Raw genomic sequence first — 17816 nt, 5'->3', positions numbered from 1 at the left:
ACACACACACACACACACACACACACACACACACACTCATATTTATGTAGATATTGGCTTGCTTTTGCAAACGTGCACCCAACTTTGGATTCCACATTTTAAACTTAGTCTGCCAAAGATTTAATTTAATCCCTTTCTGATGCAGACAACAATTGCATTAAATACCAATCTAATAATGAAAACCTCATTTTATAATTTCAGCCCTGTTTCTTCATTGGAATCCATAAAAGTTTGTGGTAAACACTTGGATGCATGACAATAAGAATGCAGCCAGAGTTGGGGAAGAGAGGTTTGCAGGGCAAAATGAAGAGCAGGCATGGAGGGCAGAGCACAGCAGGAGTGTGTGTCCGCTGGCCAGTTCTTGTGTTTGTTTTCTTTGGTGGTGTGTACACATTACAGATGTCTTGAGTAATGCCTCCATCTGTAATCTCTCTGCTCTCCCTCTCTCTCTCTGTGATATCCTCAGGACTCAGTTTTCCTTAAGAGTGTCAATTTGGGTCTCCTTGTTCAAGTTCAAACATTTAGCCCCCAAACAGCCATTTGTCTCCAACTTACCAGACAGAAAGACCATAAAAGAAGAAAATACCCCAAGAAATGACGGAGAGAGGGAGAGAGAGAGGAAAATAACATCTTGTATGTTTGACGGCACTTTTTGCTGCCTGGTTAGCAAACACACACACACACACACACCCACACACACACACCCACACACACGCACACACACACACATACACATGCATCACCCCCCGTCTCGTCTGGTTACTGGCTGTGCACTTGCAGTCCCCCCAGGGTGTGTGGGGTCACTCTCTCTGTGTGTGTGTGTGTGTGTGTGTGTGTGTGTGTGTGTGTGTGTGTGCTGGTGGGTGAGGGGAGTTCACCCAATGCCAATCCCCCCCTCTCAACCATACACTCTCTAACACACACACATACACACACACAGAAACATGTACACACCCCTCTCCTCACAGAGCTACAGATGATGTGCCGTCCAGCTGCATTTCCGTCACTGTGACGATGAGTGCTCCTGCCAAACGCCCGGCAACCAGAGTCACATCTGCTCCTGTCTCTGTCGCCACAGCAATACTGCCGAAGTCTGCACGACAACCAGCACACAACCAGGGGGCAACAACGGATTGCACAGAACGAAAATGAGAGAGAGAGAGTCAGTTACAAAGGGAAATATTTTACGAGCTCAGAGTTCATGTATAATTCTACTTCTCTGTGTTTTTTGGTTCTCTGATGAAACCTCTTTGGTTGATGATTACATGGAGAAATCGAGGCTAATTAACAAAGTGCTCAGCATGTACATCACAGCAGATTCAGTATATTATGATGGCATAAAAAACATGGTGACTGAGTGTGGTAACTGTCTGGAAAATGCTTAGAAGCCATGTTTTTCGCTGGCTTGCCACAGATGATATTTGTTTATGCATACAATGCATCCAATCTCATTCAGTCCATATATCACACAAATCTGTGTTCAAAAACATAAAGTTTGACTTGGTCAGTAAAGCTAACTTCCAGCAAAAACGTGGATCCAGCAAACGCAGTTTTAAATTTCACTGCAGATACTTGACCAGAGATATACACACATTCAAATGGCAGCTTGCATCTTAATATGAATGTGTGTTATACGTTTTTTAGTGTTTTCTTACACTTGGAAGTTCCTTTCCCAAAAAAAAAAACTAGTGGCAATTTTTTCTCTCTGTTTTCTTTCTGGATGCCTCAGAGTTTCCTCTGAAGGGTGGCTGGCTTAGCCTTAGAGATAGGGCCAGGAGTTTGGACATCCGGCAGGAGCACAGAGTCGAGCTTTTGCTCTTTCACAACGAGAGAAGTCAGCTGTGGTGGTTCGGGTATTTGATATGGATGACTCCCTTTGGAGGAGATATGGGCATGTCCACCTGGGAGGAGGCCTTGGGGTAAACCGAGAGCTCGCTGGAGGGATTACCGATATATATCCCATCTGACCAGGGAACGCCTCCCCCAGGAAGAGCTAGAAAAAGTTTCTGGGCAGAGGGATGTCTGGGTCGACTTGCTTAGACTGCTGCCCTTGCGATTCCATCTTGAAAAAGCGAATGAAAATGGATGGATGGATGGATGTATCGATACTTAACATGACAGATGGGGATGATTTAAATCAGTGAGATGAAAACAGAACATTGATACCCTTTTTAAACAGCAGATGGCGCTATCTGCTTTTGACTTTACTTGTCTTTGACAACATTACGTCTCTTAAGTCTGTGGCTGAATAGAGTTGTACAGACATAGCCGCAGCAGATGAGGATTTTGCAGCTGAAGCTCCACTGTCAGACTTTCTAACACAGAAACAATACCTGGGCAGCCCACCAATTTTAGATTAACATCCCATAGTCATAATCTGGTGGACATACTCTCTTTCTTCTCTTCCTTTATGTCTTGCAAGTAGTTTCTTGACACCTGCTCTGTTGGTTTTACATTTAACAGTCATTACCAATGATCATTATTTCAGTTCTTTGCATTTACCCCTGTAAATTTATGATCTTAAACAAGAATGCTTTGCATCTTTTCAAAATAAAAGCGTTTGTCATCAAAATAGGATGTAAGGTAACCTAAGGGATATGACAGTAAAAAGGCAAAATAAAAGCATCACAAATAACAGCTGAATGAAACAGTCTTTTTTCTTAGGCTTGACCACAAACCGGGTAACTAACAAACTGAGAAAAATCTTGAAAAGCTGAATTGAAAAATTGAGAATGTTGTTATATCTCTGTCAGACATCAAACAAGCTTACAGACAAGTGAAAGCAGGATCCAATCACAAGTTATATTTCACCAAAATAGATGAAAAGATCAGCTTTATTTGAAGGCTTGTAATACACATTCTGAAACAAGCAAGGCAATGGCAAACCATGCCAAAATATATTGTTTGAGCTTTATATACTACTCCATATAAATACCCTTTTGACTACATGCATCTCATCTATAAAGCCTTCACAAGTCTATTCCCCTCCTCATGCTGCTTTTTAACTTAAGTCTTGCATCATATATATAACATTGATTGCCCATTTCCCTTTATTTTATGCATTATTTCCCTCCTCAACCATACACTCCTCCTGTGACCGCCTCTCTCTTTTTCCCTCTCTCCTTGTCTCCCCTACCAGGGTGTTTATATTTGCCCGGCCCACGGCAGAGTGCCTAACAAGGTGGAAAGAATTAGGGGTGAAAAGACAGCACTGCTGCCAGCCAGGGTCTCTTTCTCTTTCTTTCTCTCTCTCCCTCTTTCTCTCTCTGTCTGACAGTAGATATATTTCAGCTAATGTACTGCTGACCTCTTCTACTCCAGTGGAATATCAACAGAAACTGTTATCTACACTCTTAAAGTCCTAAAAGACATTGGGAATGATGTCAGAGCACCTTTTGGAATTAAGATCACCAAAAAAAAAACTCAGATCAAAATACACACATTCTTTACCAAATCCCCTTTGAGAAAATATTTTTTGTGTGTTTAAACGTATTACTTTTTACTCCCATCTCATAATCATTGTCTTATTAATGTTTTTTACTTATTTCTTTTTCTTTATTCGCCCTTTTTCAATTCTACAGATCTCACTATGTCTAGCTCGCCCCCACCCTCATCTCCGGGAGTTCAGTTTAGGTGTTTAACCTCACACTTGCCTGGGGTCAAAGAGGGAATGTGTGGCCTGTTAAAGACTGCAGCAAGGGAGTTGAAGAAAAGAGCGGGGGAGGCAGCGGGGAGTAAAATAGTGGTGTGCACATGGGGGGGGAGTTAGTGGGTCTCTGAATTCAGAGGGAGTAAAATTCTGCCTTCCTCCTCTCTTCTTATCCCCTCTCCCCAAAGTAAGGCATCACATACCCACCTTATTAGACACACAGAAGGCAGAGAGGAGAGGTCAAGCTGTTTTGGTTTTCAAAACTGAGGGTCTATGTTTTATAATAAATACATAAATAGACAGATAAGGGTCTTCTATTATGCTACTGGGCAGGCACAAACCCCTCTGTTAATACTTGTGTGTTATTATATGCCTGTATGCGTGTAAGAGGGAGTGGGACGCCCGTCTGTGAACATAGTAAGTGATTAGATGAATCACCTTGAGCCCATCCCTTAGCTTTTAAATGTATTTTCAAAGTCACAGTATTTAAACACAGGACTCAGAATATGATGTACAAAAGAGGCATTAACAATGGGGAGCCAGCATGTGGGAGGTTCAGACGCAGTCATCTCAAACTGTCAATGTATAATTCATTTGAAAGCACACAGCTCTACTGTGTGTGAGTGGAGCAGATATAAGTTGAATGTCTTTCTCTGATATGTATACAAAAGTCATTTTGCAAAAAACGTGGTGAGCTCTGATTTCTGAGTGCTTTTGTTTTATTTTCATTGCAACTTTTTACTCATTCACTAAACACAGCTGAGGGTTCAAGATGTTTAACATTATGGAGAAAGTAGAAGTAGGGGACAAGACAACCAGCCCTGTGTGCAGGACATCCTGATCCACACAGATTTCTAATTGTAAAGGTAAAGTTTATTTATATGTTTGAAATACTACAAATGTTTGTGCATCATGATATCATATGCCAAAGTCAGTACCTAGGTACTTACCCTTTAGTTAACACTTCAAGATATAAATCAGGGAGAAATAATTTAAGAGATATTTGAGAGATACAATTCTGGTCATCTGTTGAAGTTTATCTTTTTATTTGGCTGGTGTGGTTTGGAAATAATTTCCCTTAAAGGGATAGTTTGTTGTTATTGAAGTGGGGTTGTATGAGGTACTTGTGAGTGTTCTAACAGGGGGGATGCTTGTCAGCTTGGTCAATGTTAAAAGATTGGATGGGGAACCGGCATAGAAGCTAGGGTCAATCAACCATAGCAGACAGGGTCAATTTTAACAAAAAATATAGCTAACTTTGGTCCTGTGTGGGAGTCTTTATAGTGAGAGGTTCTTCGCTGTCCATGGTGCTGAAATGTGGAAGAACTGCATAAACAGAAAAATGACCAATCAGGCTCAATGTTAGGAGGGTTAAACATCACATTCAGCAAAAATGTGCATACAGTCGGCCCTGAAACACAAATTAAACACCTGACTTGCATCTAGAAGTGACAGCTCTGATTGTGTTTAATAACTGCAGAATCAACAATCCACCCAGGCAAGTTTTTTCCCTGCTCTCTGTCTTATTTACTAAGCTAAACAAAATATGGACTTAAAACACACACACATACACATACACACATGCACGCACGCACATACACACACACACACATGCACGCAAGCACGCACGCACGCACGCACGCACGCACGCACGCACGCACGCACGTGCACACACACACAGGTGAAAAAGGAGAGAAACAAACTGTGATACACAAAAACACTCAGAGAAACCTGCTGGTATGTCCCTGATAATGCCCGCTGGATGTTCTCACCTTTCACAGAGTCTGTCCACGGCTCTATTTATAATCCTATCACAAAGAGCACACACCTTGCACATCTGTGTGTGTCTAGGTGCAGGTGTGTGTGTGTGTGAGTGTGTGTGTGATTGTCATGGTGGAGATGGATCCAAGTGCAGGGTCCTAGCAGGGTTTGCTTGAGTGTGATAACAGGCTGTGATTTGTATCTGTAGATGAAGCATCGGCATAATAAATGTTCTCTACCTCTCACCTTCCCCCATCCACTCTCTAAGCCTCCACTCCTGTCTTTTTCTCACGCATACACACTATTTCTCTGTCTGTCTGTCTCTGCCATGCTCTCTGTTATTCTGCCTCTCTATCCCCTGCCTAAAGTTTCTATTTCTCTATTTTTTTCTTTGTTTTCTTTTTTGCTGTCTGGTTGTTCTCTGTATTTTAATCTGTCTCACACACTGGTGAGCACACACACACACGCGCACAGAGACAGACGTGTGTGGTAGAGAGTGAGAAGGTGTCAGTACTATTCTCAGGTCAGTTGGGTTTGATCTTTTCCACCTTCTGCTTTCACACATTAACAGACAGCCTGCAGGCTGAAACAGAGAGGAACACACACAAGATGCGCGCACACACACACACACTCTGTACACTGCATTCAGAGGTTTCATCATGATGACAGGCATGTACACACACAGGATCGGGTGGAAAGACTTCATAGACATTTATTTGTTGAAGTGAAAGAAAAGTACAAATTTCTGTCCACTTGTTGCAGGTAATCAGTGTTACTTTAGAAGTATAAATCAGACTCCAATTCCACCTCAAATCTCCTACTTTCCGTTCTGTCAGTCCTGCTCTGTGTTTAGTCTTGCGGGTGCAATTTTTCTGACTCAACAAAAGGATCCTTTCCTGCAGTTGATCTATAGTTTTCTGCTGGCCTGTCATAAATTTCTGTCGGCGGTATTAGCCGAGGTTAGGCTCTATTCAATTCTCCTCTCGGCAGTCAGTCCATCTGCCTGTTATCCCCTCTAACTCTGTTCTCATCCCCGCCTCAGCTCCAACTAATACTCACTGCTGCGGGAGAGAGCCTGTTGGCAAACTGTTCTCTTTTTCCTGCCTTCATCCCCCCTCTTTACTCTTACTTTTATTGTCTGTCTGTCTTCCTTCACCTGAGTTCCACCGACTCTGTCTTCCTGTCTCATTATCTCAGATTTACTCTGCATCATATAGCTCCTCTTCTGCCTCTTAACTTCACCTCTATGTTTGTTCAGCGTGTGTGAAGAAGTGTTGGATAAAGCCAGGGGAGATATATTAGGGATATATGGCTAGCTTGAATGTAGTCTAATTTTCCATAATGAACTGCAGCCCAATCCTCACCTTCATCATCTTTAGATCTCGTCGTATGGAAGTGGAAAGAAATCAATTTTCACTCTTATTAAGGGAGGCCTTCTCCTGCTTAAGTCTCTGATTCGAGTGTGTGCATACGTGTGGGTGCGTGCTCTCTCCCTTTCTCTCTGCTCTTTCCTGCACTTTTAGTATCTTTCTTTCTCTATCTCTCCCTAATGTATGACTCTCCTCTTTTTTCCCTTTGTGTTCATTTTTCATTCCTACTTCTCTCCCTGCGATTATCCCAGTGCATATCAGAGGCTCTTAATGAAGATTCACAACATTTTCCCCTCCCAGCTAATACCTTATCAAAGGAGAAATCTCGTTCCAGAAAATCAATTTTCTTTTATATTATTAAGTCCTCCTCTACTGCACTTGCATGCGTGATTCCTTTGGTTCAGCGCCGCGAAGCAACAGTGAGGGACTTAACCCTGAGAGCCCTGCACGCTCCATCCACACACACGCTGATCTGATATCTCTGGTGGCTTAAAGAGATACGAGGGCAAAGGTAAGAGGCGGGAGAGAATCACAGAGAAGAGACGAGGCATGAGGAATCTGACGTCATGCATTTTCATTCTTTTTTTTCCGTCATTTAATGACATTATAGTCTTTTGTTCATGTCAAGTGTAAAAATATTTTAGCAAAATTGTCTTCCTTTCTTTTTCTTTCACAATAAATCCAGGAATGTAATGTGCAAGAAATGTGCAAGCTTCGACCTGGTTCATATTTCATTAGCTGAAATTAAATCTCTGATCCTGTGAGTCCAACATGTCCAGCAGCTTTCACCACAAGGATGCTTATTCCATGCAATTTCCCATACAACCAGGTCTTTGCTTTAATAACAGATAGTTTAACTTCAGGGAAAATAAAATAAATGACATCTTGCAGAGGTCAGAAGCCATTATAAGTCAAACCACCGAGCCACCACAACTTTCCCTGAGTACACTTTGCCTTCGAGTGAAACCAACTGGACATCCCATTCCTCTTTTAATAAGAGCAGAAAATGCGGAAATCAATAAACCAAGGTCAAGGTAATGTTACTAATCTCAGCAGAAGAAATTTGTATGTCAATATATGTCAGGGAGTGCTTGCAGTTATTTAAGGAGCTCCAGGTATGATAATTCTTCCCTGACTGATGGTGCAATATTCCTTAAAGCCTCTCACAGACAAAACTAGGACATGAAGCCTTATTACACAGTTTTTCCCATGATGTATGCTGAAATATACCTAGATGTGAAATTGACCTGATTAAAGACTTAGTTTGTAAGACGAGACAGTAAAATTTCTCCTGATGTCTGACTTCCAGGGGTGAAATACTTTCCAATTTTATGAATTTAATCTTGTATTAATCTTTCTAGGTTAATCAAGATCTATTGTATCCACAAAAAATTATATATATATATATATATATATATATATATATATATATATATATATATATACACATACTAACTGCCCAGTATTTCTGAATGAACACCACCACACTTGTTATCACAGGATGCCAACATATACCAACACATTTCACATAACAGTGTATAAACACACACAATACTAGACTAAAGATGTTGCAGAATTTATACACCGTGTCCGTATGTTGCCAACATTAAGTCCTAATTAACCCCGTTAAATGTACTGCATCACAATAAACCTGTCACTGTGTGGAATATACACTGTACAGATTAGGTCCAAGTATACATTGGCAGGGCAGCATTACTCTCTCTAATCCTCTGGAGTATTTTATTCATTCACTATAAATTACTCCAGAGGATTTACACATCAGTGAGGAAATGCTGCCAATGTGAAAGACCCCAGCTCCACTCTGCTCTCTCAGACCTTTTAAAAAGCTATTGATATATAAGGAAATTGTGCATTGGAGGAGATGAGGTTCTAGCCTAAGATCCGGGTTGGCTTTCCCTGCCACATGTTCTATCGCTTAATCATGACAAACCCTTTTAATGATAAAGTTTGGTTTTGAATATTAATTCCAAATTGTGAGCCGGATAAGTTGGAGGCATATTGCGCCCGCTTTTTTTTCTTTTTTCAAGAGATAACTACAGTTTGTAGAGGAGCAAGAATAGAAATAAATGTTTTTAAAGTTTGTGTAATTGTTCTCTTTCTTATGTTTGGTTAAGGTGTCAATTAATAAACAGCAGTTTTTTGGAGAACAAAGAAATACTCTCTTTAAAAATGGTGTTGCCAGTGATTTCTGCCTCAAACTTGCCTTTCACATCACTAGAGATCAGCATGAACTCTGAAGCAAACTTCACACTGACTCTGTGAAAACAACAGTCAGTTGTTTTTACGCCTTGCCTCAGTGCTTGAGATCTACTGTGATAGACTATAGGAATGAGGCCTACAGCGCAGGAATGGGCCCTATGGCGGAGCTGCTGGGTGATAGATAAAGTAGGGCAGGGGTAATGATGAGGCATCATCGATGTAAATGATACTCAGGGAGGCCTGGCGAGAGGTGCAAGGGGAGGGCTGCGTGCAGGTGAAAGAGACGGCAGCACTGGTGAGAGATGGGAGCAGGTGAGAGGGAGGAGAGGTGGATGGATGGAGGGAGGGAGAGAGGGAATTGGGATGATGAAGAGGGAGAGGGGAGAGAAACAGAGGTGTTGGGGGTGGTGATGTATGTAGTCCTGTCAGAGAGTGGTCGGGGAAGATGCAGTGTGCTCCTTACACTGGGGAAGCAGCACCCCCACACACTCAACCACACACACACACTCACACACACAAATTTGGCTACCATCCCACACCCACCTACTCACCCACACACCCAGCACCTCTCCCCAGGTTGGCCTGGATGTAGAGGCTGACTAATAACCTAAAGGTTATGGGGTTGATCCCCGCCGCAGACAGGGGTGTTTTCTGGCTGTGAGCTGGCAGCTGCAGGATGCTGCTATTACTTCTAAAGTTCTCACCAGTGATGCCCTTGAATAAGACACAGAGTCCCACGCTGCACTGCAGGTGGCCTCCAGCATCTCTGATGAAATGCAAATGTATATAGAGGGCTGCATGTGAGATATAGGAGGTAATGCAGAAGACCGTTTCAGTTCCATTTTTCTCTGTGAATTCTTTTTCTTCCTAAACTTCTATTGTTAAACAGGAAGTTAATGTTACAAAGACATTTTGGATATTTAATCAGCGTCCACATAACTATATATTTCATTGTAATTGCAACAAATCCTTCATACCAGAGGACAAAATTAATCTTCAGTGACTGGAAGTGCTGGAAGATATCCTGACAGAGTCTTACTTAATCAATCAATCAATCAATCAATCAATCAATCAATCAATCAATCAATCAATCAATCAATCAATCAATCAATCAATCAATCAATCAAGCTTTATTTATGTAGCACCTTTCATACAAATGAAATGCAACCCAAAGTGCTTTACAGCGATTGAAAAACAAGAAGAAGCAGAAGTAAAACAATGGCAAGACATATTAGGGGAAAATAATAATAATGATAATAATAAAAATAGTACTAATAGAAATACAAATGAAAATATGATAAAATAGAATAAAATAGACACTAAAATAGAGACTAAGAATTACGAATAAGGACAGATCATTGTTCACGTGAGAAAGAAAACCAATGGTGGTGTGGTTTCCTTGTATTCATTTCTCCTGAAGACTTGGGCCCTTCTTTAATGTTTCCCTAACTTTTTAACTCCTAACCGACAAGAATCTTACTCAGCAGAGCAAAAAAAAAAAAAGGGAACTGCAGTTCCTTGAGGGACCACTTGAAACTGGCACCAAAAGCTGAGAAATCCCAAAGAGTCCATATTAAAATGTTCCTTATAACATCAGTATTGCACATATTTAAAGGCTGCTACAAAAACTGATTCAGGTCTGTATGTCTCATTTCTTTATTATTAAAAACAGTACTGGGGCGATTTTATATAGCTTGTTTGTTTTTATCATATTGATGGCTTAGAGTAATGCTTAAATAGATTAAATTAAGGGCATGTTTGAATCTAATGATTGAATGCTTTGTTGCTGTTTACCAGGTGTCCATGGCCTCAACTTCACCTCTTTGCCAGTTTTTTACTGAAACTTAGTTGGAATCTGCATTTATAATGGTCACGGCCATCTTTGTGCTAGGTTTTTAAAGTCTATGGTCACACTACAGTGGCAACCTCCGGTCTCAAAGTATGAAGCCCATGTGGAAGTGTTATAAACTGCAGTTCATCGAGAACCGCTTGAGGCTGGCTGCAGAAACACCGGAAACCACATAAACACCAATTCAAAAAGACGATCTTTGCAGGATTAATAAACATGTTTACAGCCTGGTTTAAAAAGCAGCTTGGCTCTACGTAGCTAAATTCTCTATCGGCACACATTGTACAGGGGGAAAAAAAATTCTAACGTGATGGTTCAGAAGATATTAAGATTAAGAGTTTTTGCCCAAATAAGGACATGACTGACTTGACTCCAGGATGTGAACACATAGCTGTTGGCTAGGAGGCTCAAACTCTGCCTCTTTACGTCACATTCTGACTGGTTGAGTTATGCATTTCCAATATGGCTGCCGCCGTCGATTGGCTTCAAAATAACGCTCAGGAACAGATGGGTGACGTCACAGATACTACATCCATATTTTATACAGTCTATGGTCAAACTACAGCTGCTAGGGAGTTTTGTCACCTGACTCTAAAAGTTGCTTTAACAGCTGCAGTTTTTCCACATAGCAACAATGTTTTATACTTGTAGAGATTATAATATAATACATTTTCATGCTGAAATAAAAGGAAAGATACATAAAGAAGAAACAAAGACGAAAACTTAAGGCAGAATCTTTTACTTTTCTTGTAATGGTGAGGTACAAAAAGTGGCATTTTATATTACTGTCAATTTCAGTCATTATTTCTCAGTTTTGTAAAACTATCTGCAACAAACCTGAGTTTGATGCTTCCAGCTACAGGGAGCACTTAATGAGTGGGTGTAGAGCTCCATGGGGAATGCAAAATTATTACTTTTTTTTTTTTCCACTTTTCAGAAATAAAACAAAAAAGAAATCCTGGAGCATGTCTTTTAACATGACACATTTTTTTGCTTAGTGGAAATGTTTTAAACTGCAAACTGTTCAGCAACATGATGAAAAATTACTTTAAAAAAAACTTTTGAGTTGTGAGATAGCACAAATGCAGGAAAATTGTTTTTATAAGGTGTTAGTAATATTTTTTCATGAAGTTATATCATATATCATTGTACTATTATAACTATATTGTATTTATTTGAGAAAATCCTTATGTTTTATATCAAAATAATCCTTAGAAGAACTTCTTACACTTCTTGTAGTATGAATGTCCTCAGTTCACTTTGCATACAATCCATATGCCAGACATTTGTGGGTGCATATAGTGCACTGAGTAATGTGTGTCTGTGTGTGTGTGTGTCTGTGTGTGTGTGTGTGTGTGTGTGTGTGTGTGTGTGTGTCTGCGTGTGTCAGTGTTTCGAGTGGGAGAGCAGAGTAATCCATTCTCTCCACAGTGGTATGGAGAGACACTGTTGTCATGGCGTGTTCCACACACACACAAACACAGGGACACACTCAAACACACACGCGGTTGTCATGCTGTGTTACATGGAGCCGTGATCACATTATCCTGCGCTGGACCCTACACACTCATTCACTTATACAGCATTCTCTGTTGATTTCCTTCACACACACAGGCACATGCACACATACGCATATGCACACAAACACACACACAAACACACACACAAACACACACACATGCACAGACAAACAAATAATATAGGAACCAATGGCTCACCTGATGGGCTGGCTGAGATGGAGGGAGCAGAGCAACACACACACACACACACAGACACACACATACACAGACACACACACACACACACACACACACGCACAGTGGTCCTGCTGACAAGCTCTTCCACGCCAGATTAATCTGGTTTACAGTCTTATCTGAGCACAGATAGCACCTCCACAGGCACAAACTCACCCAAATATAATATCACAAACAACATTTGGACCTGGAGGAGACATGCAAACACACACACACATGCACACACCTACTCACACTGGTCACAAGAATACAAATGTCTGTATACCTGCAGGTGGGCTGGTCAGGAGAAAACAAAACAAACAATAAAAAAAAAAAGAGTCTGAAAAGAGAGAGAACTTGTGCATGTGAGGGCTGTGAGCAGGTGGGGGGGCAGCAGGAGAAAGTTTGGATTTGACAAACATCACATTAGTCACAGCGAGGAATCTCCACTCTCTCCCCCTCCCAGAAAGAAATGTAACCAAGAGAATATTGAAGCAGTAATTCTACAAACTTCAATGTCCTTTCTGCTTCCTGAAGGTCAGCTTTAAAACAGCCCTGTGCATTTTTCTCTTCTTTGCACTTGATTTTTATTCCTCTAATGTCTTCACTACCAGGCCGTATGGTTCAAAAATTCTGGCTCATTCTGCTCTAAAGTGTTTGTTACAACCTCTACATGTGGAAATCTCTCCTCAAATGACCACAGGTGTAAAAAGGAGACCATGAAAAGACAAAATAAAATCCTTCATTGAAATTAGAAATGATCATTTTTGTTTCATAGACCTCTTTAAGGATCATTTTGCTGCTGTTTTGGTGTTAAACAATGACAATGCATAAAAAGTGATTTAAGTGTCATTTTCACTTGGAAGGCAACATCTGTTTACAATGACATCAACTGAACGTGGATTTAAAAAAAAAAAACATCCACGTCTGTGAAGCTTTAAAGTCTGTTAAACACTGCTGTGCTTTTTCCGTACTGAAAATACAGATACACTGAATATTTTTGGAAAAAATGTAAGCATTTAGTGTATCTCTTTCGGCAACCCTTCCCCTCATCCTCTCCTGCATCCGTCCTCCCCTCAGCCTCCACAGAGGAGACTTATTGATTTGGCGTCTCCTTTCCATGCTCGAGATGAAATAATTAGTGAGTGTGGAGGAGAGAAAGAGGAGGAGAGATGATGGAGGAGAGATGGAATAAGGCAGAAAAATGAAAAATAAATAAAAGAAAGACAAAATAAAAGTATAAAACAGCAAGCAAGCAAGAAAGAACATAAAAGACTGAAAGAAAAAAGAACAGAAGAAGGGGTAAAGGAGGACACAGAGTTAAAGATTTCTCTGCAGGGAGAGAAGCGAGCAGCTAGTAGGATTAAGATGATTTCATTAACTATCCTCTGCGATTTCACCCTTAAACCCCCAGATTACACACACATACACACACACACACAAACACACACACACACACACATACACACACACACACACACACACACACACACAGACACACAGACACACAGACACACGCACACACACACACACACACACACACACACACACACACACACACACACACACACACACACACACACACACACACACACACACACACTGAGCCCACTGATAAAGAGAAGGGTGGGATATTAACAGTTTTCCTTTAACACCTCATTACATTCCTCAAACTGATTAGTTAATAAACGTGTGTCTTTAGTTAATTTCGGGTCATATTGCCTTGATTTGATAGGACAGCTGAAGAGGGACAGGAAGTGTAGAGCTGAGAGTGGGGAAGACACGCAGCAAAGGGTTGTGTCTAAGAGTTGAACTAATGACTGCTGCAATGAGGACATGGGGCACATGCTTCAATTCTCTGTATTATCTGATGGCCATTTATCAATATTGTATGAAATTTCCAGTATTTCTATTGGCTGTTACAATATTTGTAAAAGTTACGACATGATTCAAATAAACAAATCTACTTCCGTTTTTTGCAAAACATGGAACACAAGTAAGGTTGAGTGTCTGCATATGTTTTCCATAACATCCATCTGAGAAGGGAAATAAATCACTCTAAAAATAATCTAAAATGACAATATGAGAACAAACATTACTATATGGGACCGTCCTGTTGGTTTAAACTGTTATTTCCCATTGAGTATTTATGTGATTAGTTGTGAGAGAGTTCCAAGTTCGAATACGATCATTGCACAGCTTCAGATCCATAACACCTGCTCAGTCACTCATTTTCAAGAGGGTTATCCATTTTTGGGTTCATGGGCTTATTCCCTTCCCCCTTTTCATTTGCATTATTTCTCTTTTTCCATCTTTTTAGCCTCTTTTCTCTCTTTATGTCCTTTTTTGTTCTGTTCACACATCCTCCTTTTTTCTCCTCCACCTGCAGCCAGTTACAGATGCAGAAACAGCCCAAAAAAAAAAAATATATATATACACGCTTATCACGGATGTCTAAATGCACAAACACAGTAACAGTGTTGTGTATTGTTACAGTAGTGGTAAGAAACTAAACTCTCACCCCTTAGACTGAAAACTGGATGACTGTCTTGTACAATTTCTCACCAATTTGTCTCCCTGCCTCCGTCAAAAACTGTGATAGTGAGTGAAGCCGAATGATCTGAATAAACAGGAACAAACAAAATACGACATTTCATCACAAGCACTGTCACCACCTTTTTTTCCACATGCCTGTCATCCTCACCCCCCTCCTTTTATTTATTCCTTCTCTGTTTTACCTTCTATTTTTTCTCCAGTGTTTTGTCCACTATTTTGTCAACTTGTCCTCCCTCCCTTCCTCTATATCTCCCCCTTCTCTCTCTTTCTTCTGCAGCCTCCTGCACTCTCACTCGTCCAGCCGCTGCCTGGCTTTGAAATGGACAGCTGTCGTCTGTGTGTGTGAGTACGTGTGTGTGTGTGTGTGTGTGAGAGACTGTTGTCTGTCTGTACTGAATGCTGTGAGTGGCCTCTACTGGCTGACTGAAGGGAATTAAAATGATTCATAGAAACTGAACACAGGACTGCTCTATCACTAACACACACACACACACACACACTCACACACACACACACACACACACACACACACACACACACACACACACACACACACACACACACACACACAGACACACACACACACACAGACACACACACACACACACACAGACACAAACACACACACACACACACACACACACATACAGACACACACACACACACACACACACACACACACACACACACACACACACACACACACATACAAACACAACCACACACACAGAGACAAGAGAAAAAAAGGAGGCGTAATGTATGGAAGAGTGGAATTAAAATGCAAATACCCCCTCTGTGAATGAGATTATGCAGCTCACAGTGTAGAACGAGAGGGGACAAAGTTTCTTTTTTAGTGTGTCTCCCTTTGTATGTACACAGTGTGCTGAATGTGTGTGTGTGTGTGTGTGTGTGATGTGTGTGTGTGAAGCTATGCAGGGTACAGTGGAGGGAACAGTAGGCCATAGATTTATTGCTTTCAGGGGAGAAGAAGGCTGCAGGCCCCGGGGGTCTGTCCTCACATCAATATAACAATGACACACATCGACCCAACAACGGGCCGCTTGCTTCATCACCAGGACAAAGTAGCATCAATAGTTACAGAGAGTGCCAGCACACAGTGAGAACAGAAAGAGGAGACTTTGTTAAATCATAAATATGTCCCTACCAGTTGCATGAAACCTTTTTTAAAGCAAGTGACCAAAGTTTGTGAAGATCTGAAGACATCTGACTGCTTTAGATGATTGTATGTTGAGTTAAATTTGAGAGCTGTGAGTAAGTAATGAGGGACATTTAGTAGTGAAAATAAAGAATGTTGATATTCTGTTACATATTTACAGGGCAAAATCAGCAAAGAGATGTCCACAGTGTACACCAATGTTGATCCCAACTGAAAGTCCCTCACAGGACTTTTCATTGATCTTAAACATATTTTAACGACGTGAAACAAAGCTTTAAAAAAAAACATAGAAGTTAATGAACTCTCTGACAACTGAACATGAAAGACCTTCTTAAATATAACTTTTAATAGGATTTCATACAATGAAATATTACAGCTGCATAGAATCAAAGCATAACTTTAAAAACATATATTTCATATTGTATAGTTAAATGCTGGAAATGATGATCTTGTGTCTGAACGTAATCATGTTTGTCTTTGATAAAAGTAAGCCTGTGTTGTTCCACCAGCACACACACACACACACACATGTACACAAGCTAACATTGATGTATACACAAGTCCCCCATTGCCTTAGTCACATGCCGACAGCCCAGCAGCCTCAGTGATAAATAGACTTATTCTGGGAAATCAACACTGGTCAACAACGTAATCACCACCTTTGCTCTTTATAGAATTTCTACAGGACCACATGATAAATCTAAAAGGGGGACATTTGCATCGTATGTGTGTGTCTATGTGTGTATGTGTGCTAAATGGTAAGTTGTGACACAAACGCACATATTTTATTATGCTGAGTGTTTGCGTGTTTGATGATAAAATAATAATGAAGGAACATTAAGTGTTTTATTATAATCATCATGGTGACATGGTACTAACATGAGGATAAGGTGTCACCATGCAAGCACACACAGCCCCAAAAAACGACACAACATACAGAACCATATTACAAGACAGTCAGTTCATATCAGAACGATGTACGGAGACACACAATTGTTGCCATGAAAATATAAACAATTTAAAAATAGTGCAAAGGCTAGAAGTCAGTGTTGAAAATGGGATGGCTTTTGGAACAACGGAGGTCTAAACAGAAAATTACAGGGAATAAAGATATTGATCTAATTTGTTGATCATGATAATGTAATAACTATATGGACGAGGTGGGGAAATATTGTCTTCCGCATTTCAATGTAAATTACATGTTTTTTTTTATTTATTTATATTTTTGGCCTTATAATTCTTTATTTGGTGAAGGCAGGACAATCTCTCCTGGCAGGAAACTGGGAGAATGTTGAAAGTGTCATGTGGAAAAGGGGCTGTAAGTTGCCCCTGTAAGTTGAACCCGGGTCTCGCACATGAGGACTATGGCCTCTGTACATGGGGTAGCCACTTTACCACAAGGCCAAACTGGCACCCTTAAAAATAACTTATTTTCCCACAATCTTTCTGCCTTTTCTTCCTTTCTGTTTCTATCATGCGCCAAATATTTACTAATCACAGA

At 40.6% G+C, this 17816-nt stretch overlaps 1 long non-coding RNA gene across 1 annotated transcript in view; it reads right to left on the bottom strand.

The window, feature by feature from the left end:
- Nucleotides 1-987: 987 nt before the first annotated feature.
- LOC117810931 overlaps nucleotides 988-17816 on the bottom strand; it is a 40723-nt gene continuing 23894 nt past the window's right edge. The window contains exon 4 of the long non-coding RNA XR_004630878.1: nucleotides 988-1093. This is a non-coding gene — a long non-coding RNA (uncharacterized LOC117810931). The remainder of the gene's footprint in view (nucleotides 1094-17816) is intronic.

The sequence above is a fragment of the Notolabrus celidotus genome, chromosome 3 (genome assembly GCF_009762535.1).
Source record: "Notolabrus celidotus isolate fNotCel1 chromosome 3, fNotCel1.pri, whole genome shotgun sequence".
NCBI classification, from domain to species: domain Eukaryota; kingdom Metazoa; phylum Chordata; class Actinopteri; order Labriformes; family Labridae; genus Notolabrus; species Notolabrus celidotus.
The sequence above is the reverse complement of the archived record's forward strand: the minus strand, read 5'-3'. Positions and strand labels throughout refer to the sequence as shown.